Here is a 7,537-nt window from a genome sequence, read left to right as displayed (position 1 = left end):
GACCGACCGTGCTACGATCAGCTCGTCCGTCGATTTTATTGCAACCTGGAGGTATCGTATCAGTACGGGGAATTCACTATCAGCAGCCTGGTGAAGGGAGTGGATATCCAGCTGACGGTAGACACCTTGGCCAGTATTCTGGGCATATCGGCGGTGGGACACCGATACTACAGTCCCCCCAGGAGTAGGCCTCAGGGACCGTTCATGAGCATGGAGACACCGGACTTCATCTACGAGACCATCTGCGGCAGCAGCAGTCGCTCGGAGTCCGAGACATCTTTCTTCCCTGAGGTCCGTCTCTTCGCCCGGTTGATCCAGTTCAACCTGCTCCCCAGAGGAGGTCATCGGAACCAGGTAGGTTTCATGACGGCTTTCATTGCATTTTGTATTTTTCACAGCCGCAGAGGGAGGCAGGGAGCACTTGTGCCTTCCCTATATCATCCTCAGAGCGATGGAGCACCATGCTTCCCACCCAGAGGACGGAGGATTCCCTACGGCAGGATCCTCACCAGGATCTTCGAGTTCTTCAGGGTGGATCTGAGCGGAGAGGAGGGGAAGACTCCGGCCGATAGGTTCGATCGGAGCAACCTCTTGAAGATGGGTCTCCACACCCTCATGGATTCACCTCCTAGATCGGGAGCTCGGAGAGGTAGGGGTAGGAGGGCTGCCCCTGTAGAGGATGTCCTCATGGAGGAGGAGTCCAGTGAGGAGGACGAGGACTACGTTCCTCAGGACGAGGAGGCAGATCTGATGGGCTGCAGTATCCCTGAGGAGGCGCCTCAGGAGTCGAGAGGTCCGGGTCCTAGTTCTTCCAGAGCTGCAGCCCCACCATCTGGGAGTGGTGACTACGACTACGAGGACAGGACAGCCTCCATGCGGGCCTTGCAGGATGGCCAGGTCCAGATACTGAGGCGGCTGGACGAGATTGCCTCTCGGAAGATCACCTTGGAGGATTCCTTCCGTAGGCTGGGTCAGGACTTGGATACCAGGGCCACCGCCATCTCAGCAGATTATGGCCGACTTCGGAGGGAGGTACGGTTGGTGAACACAAGGTTCGATTACTACGATCATCACTTCAACGTCAACTCCAGGCCTCCGACGAATGTGGTGATCATCGACGATGATGACGACGACCAGTGAGGCTTAGCTTGCCCACCCAGCTATTTATCCATTTTTCTTTTTGTAGACCTTGTAGATTTATTTCTTCTCATTCCTTGTAATTGCGATGTAACTTGAATTTCATTTATGGAATGAAATATCTTTGGATAGTGGACTGTTATGGTGTTTTCATATGTGGAGTACCTGTGTGGTTTTGTGGTGATGTGACTTTTCCATTTGTGCTCTTTGTTATATTATTATCTGTTGTTTATCAGGTTTTGTGTAAAATTTCTGGAAATCCCACTTTACGCTGTTATGCTGCCGAAATTTCGTCGAAATAGTACTTTATAGGTTATAGTACCAACCTAATTACCTTTTATCTACACTCACGCATGCCATGAATGTAACTTATAATATAACTCCATTTTTATACTTCCTTTCTTTGACTTTTAATCTTTAAAGCTTTTATATTTGCCCAACCCCATTGTCCTATTATAGAATCTACGGGATTCTAATGGTATGCTGTGAGTGAAGCAGAGCATCACGCTCTGATACCACCGTTTGTCACACCCCGTTCGCCCTGAACCGGAGCGGTGACCGAGTTAACACCGGTTAACCCAAACCTTCCAGGATCATCAGATACTGTATTCCACCACAGCATACACACACTAACATCAATTCATCATATCAGCGGAAGACTAAGTTTTTTTACCTGTAAATAATTCTCATATACCTGAATACCCAAATGGCGATACCATAATTATATACATTTGGGCCCGAAGGCATGATATATATACACAAAAAGAATAAAGTTTGAATATCAATTATATACAGGAAATTATCAAAAACATCAGAGTACACAGCCCGGCATCGGTATCAAGGCTGGAGCTCAGCTCGGCCTCAGAACCGCTGCCCCGCAACACAGCTCTCACACGCGCAGTCTACGCCGTGCTCAAACTCCTCAGGGGTCCACCAGTCCCCCTCAGGAAACTCGACTGTGGGACCCACCCCCTGCTCCTCAGATGCATGACCTGTAAAATCATCTAAAAAGGGGTGTACACGTGGAATGAGCTCACTAGCTCAGTAAGTAGAGAGGTGGACCACACACAACAGTCCACACATCACAACACATCATATGCACTACATGCCATGCAATTCATTTTAAATCACATACACCTAATCAACATTACTAAGTCTTTGGTTTTAGTGCTACTACAACCACAGTGCGCGTATACCCCGGGTACGAGCCTCGAACTCCCTCCCGCGATACGCCCATAGGGCTGTTGGAGAAGGCCCACCGTGAGTACTCGGAAAAATAAAGACAATGCCGTCCACCGGCTCTCAACAGAAACGTAAATAAATTAAATGACAGTGCTGACTCCAGCAATTTAAAAGCAGTACGATTGGCCCTCTTGAAATACCACCGGGGTTGCCGACTGTCCTACATGACTCGCCGGGCGTAATGCCTAACCGCCACAGTGTCCGACAACCGCGACCCCTGCTTCCCCCAAATGGCAACCCAACACCTTAACCCCTGTTGGGAAGGGTCGTAGCACGGGATGGTGAGAATCCTAATACCGCATGCTCCTATATGTAGTACGACTGCATAGTGCCACCGTGTCCCATACCACGGGCCACCAATGCATTCGTTTCCAAGCCGACCACGGCATCTAGTCTACCAATGCATTATGCGTCATGATGTCCACATTCAACATATAACATCTCATTAAATTTGCATTTGAAAAGTAAACATAGCATAAATGCACATCAATGTGTGAAATGACTAATCTATATAGCATATTCATGATGACATGACTAAATTAGATATAGTTATATGAATGCCAAACAAATGCCTTGAAATAGGCCAAACGTCCTCTCTCCACTTACCTGTAGTGTACAAGGATTCCCGCTCGGTACGGGTGAGATCCGGAGCGAAACGGGTAGGCTTTGGTGAACCTAACAAAATTGAGAGGGGTTAGTACTTCACCATTTTAGAATCAAAATTAATGAAATCCGACGTCAAAATTGTGTTTAGAACGTCGAAAGAAGGTCCCACGTCCGATTTGGGCTCGATCGGACCAAAAATCACATTCTGGTCACTCAGGTGGGTTGTCTACCCACCGGTCCTACCCGCCGGTTTTGGACCGGCGGGTATGGACCCGCCAGTAGGACCCGCAGGTCCTACCCGCCGGTTTGGCCAGAACCCCTCTGGTCCTCTCAGGTGGGTGACTCAGGCGGGTAGGGACCCGCCGGTTGCACCCGCCGGTTTTGGCGGAAAAACCCCAGTTTCTTCTCAACTTCCTCCATTCCTTGGGGACCCAAATAGGGCTTTTCTCAACCCATTCTTCACACCTTTAAAGTCCTATAGGATGGTTCTAGCTTAGATCTAAGTTAGATTCAAGTGAGGGGAACCATCTTACCTTCTTTGCCCAAGAATGACTTCAAACCCTCCAAATCACTTCCAACTCACAATGCTCCTTCTACCTTGTCAATATCTCTTCAAATCCTTCAAGATCAACACATAAATCATCTATTAAACCTTAGATTCATCATTTCAAAGGGTGTCTACAAGATCTTAAGAAACCATACTCGAATCAAGGGTTTAAAGCGTGGGTATGGTTAATGTTCATAAAACCCAACTTTTCTTACCTCCAACTGTAGATCTCGAGTTGAAGATTACTCTCCCGGCACCGGAATGGCAAGATCGAGCTTCGGCGCCACTGAAATCCTTCCTTTCTTCCTCTTCCTTTCTTCTTCCCTTTCTTTTTCTCTCTCCTCTTTACTTTTCTCACCAAACGTACGGGGGTAATAAATGGAAAGAAAGAAATCATAAAGCCTTATATACTATTCCTAATTAAGTGAATAGTGTTGGGTGGGTCACTCAGGTGGGTAGGTGTACCCACCTGTCATACCCACCCGAGAGTCAAAACTTGGGATTTTGACCGGGCTCGGACCTCGGCTCAAACCCCACCTCAGGCATACATTTTAGCATACGTATATATCTTAAAATACAGATATAATACCTGTTTTATCCATACATAGCCTTATGGTAGGTGCACGTACACGGTTTGGGCACCCCCGTCACTTCTGGCACTGGCTCGGACTTGTCGGGCCAGCCGGTGTTTAAGGTCACCCGTGCCATCATAGCCCATAAGGAACCCGCTCTAACATCCTCTGGCTCGGTTCCTGCATGGTTAAACCGGTTCAACCACGAAATCAGACCGGGTTTTAGAAGCGGGATATTACACGTTCGGCCTTGGCCTGAACTCCCAATCGACGTACGGACCTTCGGTCAGTTCAACTCGGCCTTGCTCGAGCTCCGACGGAGGTAGGACCTTCGATCAGTTCGGCTTGGCCTTATCCGAGACCCCGACCAAGGTAAGGACCTTCGGTCAGGTCCGTTCGGCCTTGGCCTGAACTCCCAACTGAGGCAAGGACCTTCGGTCAGGTCCGTTCGGCCTTGGTTCGGCCTTGGTCTGAACTCCCAACCGAGGAAAGGACCTTTGGTCAGGTCCGTTCGGCCTTGGCCTGAACTCCCAACCAAGGTGAGGACCTTCGGTCAGGTCCGTTCGGCTTTGGCCTGAACTCCCAACCGAGGTAAGGACCTTCGGTTAGGTCTGTTCGGGCGCAAACCTCGAGGATTGGTACTCGGTGACGTGGGGCACTTTTCTTTTTCCCTCGGAGAGCCTTCCTTCGGTCTCGGTGTTCCTTTCGGAGAGCTTACCCTCGGTCTCGGCTTTCCTTTAGTTTAGCAACACTCCGAAAGTAAGTTCCATGTCTTGTTCATCGGGCTATAGTCCATCGTCCTCCGAGAGGACAAGGTCTAACCATAGGCATCGAAGTCCAGGGGAGGTCCGAGGGATGTCCTCGGACTCCACCGATCTACCCTCTGCCCACGACTCGTCGTCTGTGGCCTCGCCGTCTGGGTCCGAGGGTGTCTCAAATGGTGCAAGATTTAGGGAGAGGATGCTCGATTCCCGAGCCCAGACCCAGGACCCCTTAGAGGTGGAGGCTCTCCACATTGTTTCCACCATGGATGAGCCGAAACTGGAGGAACTGAGGGCCTCCTTCGGTATCTCAGACGCTTTCGAGCTCCGACTACCTAGACCATCCGACCGAGCCAGCTATCGGAACTCCGAAGAGATGTGCTTGTACAAGGAGGCATTTAAGGCCGGCCTTCGGCTTCCCCTCCATCCTTTTTTTGCCCGAGTGTTTCGGCACTATAGGATTTGTCCGACCCAGCTGACGCCGAATGGATGGCAACAGGTGCTTAGCTTCGTCGTCCTTTTCTCAAGGCACCAGAGGCCTCTCTCCCTCCCTCTCTTCATCAACTGCTTCTTCCTTCAGGCCTGCAAGGGGCTTTCGGGCTGGTACTACTTCTGCCCTCGAAAGGACCTTCGGCTACTGAGCGGTTACCTGACATCGATCCACGGGTGGAAGGAGAAATTCTTCTTCGTGAGGTCGTCCGAGGGGGTGCCCTTCGGCACCGTCTGGGACATCCCTGACCTGAGGACGGTGAACTCCGCCCCTACCCTTTTCGGGGCAGACGCGAAGTCGATGGCGATGGCGAGGCAGCCAGAAACCTGCCCTCCAGTCGAGTCCAACTGCCTTAAGTCCGACGCCATCCTGTTCAGATTCGGGCTTAGCCCGGGTGAGTTAGGCCAGCCCAAGTTTACTTCCTTCGGGCATCGGTATTTCGTACTGACCACCTTCATTTCTTCATGCAGTGTAAATCTCCAGGGCCGAGGCTAAGGCTACCGCAGCGCCGAGGCAAGTCCAAATAAGGGAGGCCAGGGCGTGGGATGCCCAGTAGCAGCAGAGGCCGAAGAGGAAAGAGAAGGGACCCTCCTTCGAGACTCCGAAGAAAAGATCTAGGGGTGAGGGACCAAGCACCGAGGCAGTCCAGGCCCTCGCCGCTCCGGGCCATAACATGTCTGCCCGAGACTCCTCTCCCGTTGCGGACTTCAGAAGCCAGAGGGTGGGGAACATGAGGGCCGAAGTTGGATTTGTCCCTTAGTGGTCGGTTAAGGAAGACGACACCTTGTCAATCGGGCGTGTTGCTTGTGAGCTGGTAATGAAGGGCAGTCTTCCCCGAGATGCCGCCAAAGCTCAAGAACAAGGGACGGCGGCTATGATAACCAGCGCCTACATCTTCATGGCCGAGGTAAGCTTCAGTCCTCTAACCCTTGTTTATTTATCAACGCAACATTCTGACCATCGGTGTCTTATATAGGCCCAAAACCAAATGGGTCAGCTGGCGGTTCAGGCTGAAGCTATGGGCCGAGATCTCGAGGTTACTAAATAAGAGAAGTCGGTCCTGGAGAATGAGCATTCGGTTCTCCTCGAGAAGGTGGAGCACCTGGAAACGGACCTCCTCCTCACGTTCCAGGATGTGATCGGAAGCTTACGGAGCTGAAGTCGTAGATGAAGGCAAGGGTTCAGGAGGCCAAGGCCCGAGGGGCCGAGAAGTATAGACCCTCCGAGGACTTTCGGGAAGAGATCAAGCGTGCCATCGCCCCTGGGTTCACAATGGGTGCTACCGAGGTCCGAGGCTGGGTCCTCGAGCGTTACCCAGGGGTCTCTTTCGAGGACAGTGAGCTCATCTTCGAAGAGGAGGGTATTGAGGCGGCCCCATCAGCCACGGAGGTTGCCGATGCCGACGGCGGAGGCTGTAGTGAGAAAGGTGAGGTTCAGTCGTAACATGAGGTGCCTCTAACTCCTGACCATGATGGCTCCGATCGGGAGACCCACCATGTCGAGGATGAGGCCGTGAATCCGATGGACGCCCCCTGAAGCCACCCTGGGTCGTGGCTTAGCCTTTGATCTCTTTTTGTTTTTGATATGAGCCTTCGGGCTTCTTCCTGTAATCTCAGCCTTCGGGTCTTTTCATGTACTCTCGACCTTCGAGTCTTTTTAATGAATTTATTTCCCTTCGTGTACCTCAACTTTCGCTTTTGTGTTCTTTTCGGGTAGGGTGATTTTTAGCCCGTAGGTGCGTGCAGGAAGGTCGAAACCCATTGTTGGCAGACTTAGGATTTGCACGCCTCTAGTTTAGCACGAGGCTTGGTCCCGCTCCCTCGGCTTATCCGAGAGGTTTCCTGAGTCCGAGGGCTATGGACTTAAGGGATCTTGAATAAATGGGGTTCTCACCAAGTGTTGTGTTCCCCCTCAGCTCCGGCCGAAGGGTCTTTTAAACTCTGGTATTGATCCGAAGATCCAATTGAGGGCAGATCCTTCGACCGTCGTCACTCCCTACCAAATTGAGGACCTTCGGTCAGGTCCCCTTGGCCATTGGCCTGAGCCCCGGACCGAGGTGAGGACCTTCGGTCAATTCGGCTCGGCGTTGCCTGAGCTCTCCACCGAGGTAGGGACCTTCTGTTAGATCAGCTCAGCCTTTGCCTGAGCCCCCAACCAAGGTGAGGACCTTCTGTCAGGTCAT

The sequence above is a fragment of the Macadamia integrifolia genome, chromosome 9 (assembly GCF_013358625.1).
Source record: "Macadamia integrifolia cultivar HAES 741 chromosome 9, SCU_Mint_v3, whole genome shotgun sequence".
Taxonomy (NCBI): Eukaryota; Viridiplantae; Streptophyta; class Magnoliopsida; order Proteales; family Proteaceae; genus Macadamia; species Macadamia integrifolia.
Note: the sequence above shows the minus strand (reverse complement) of the source record.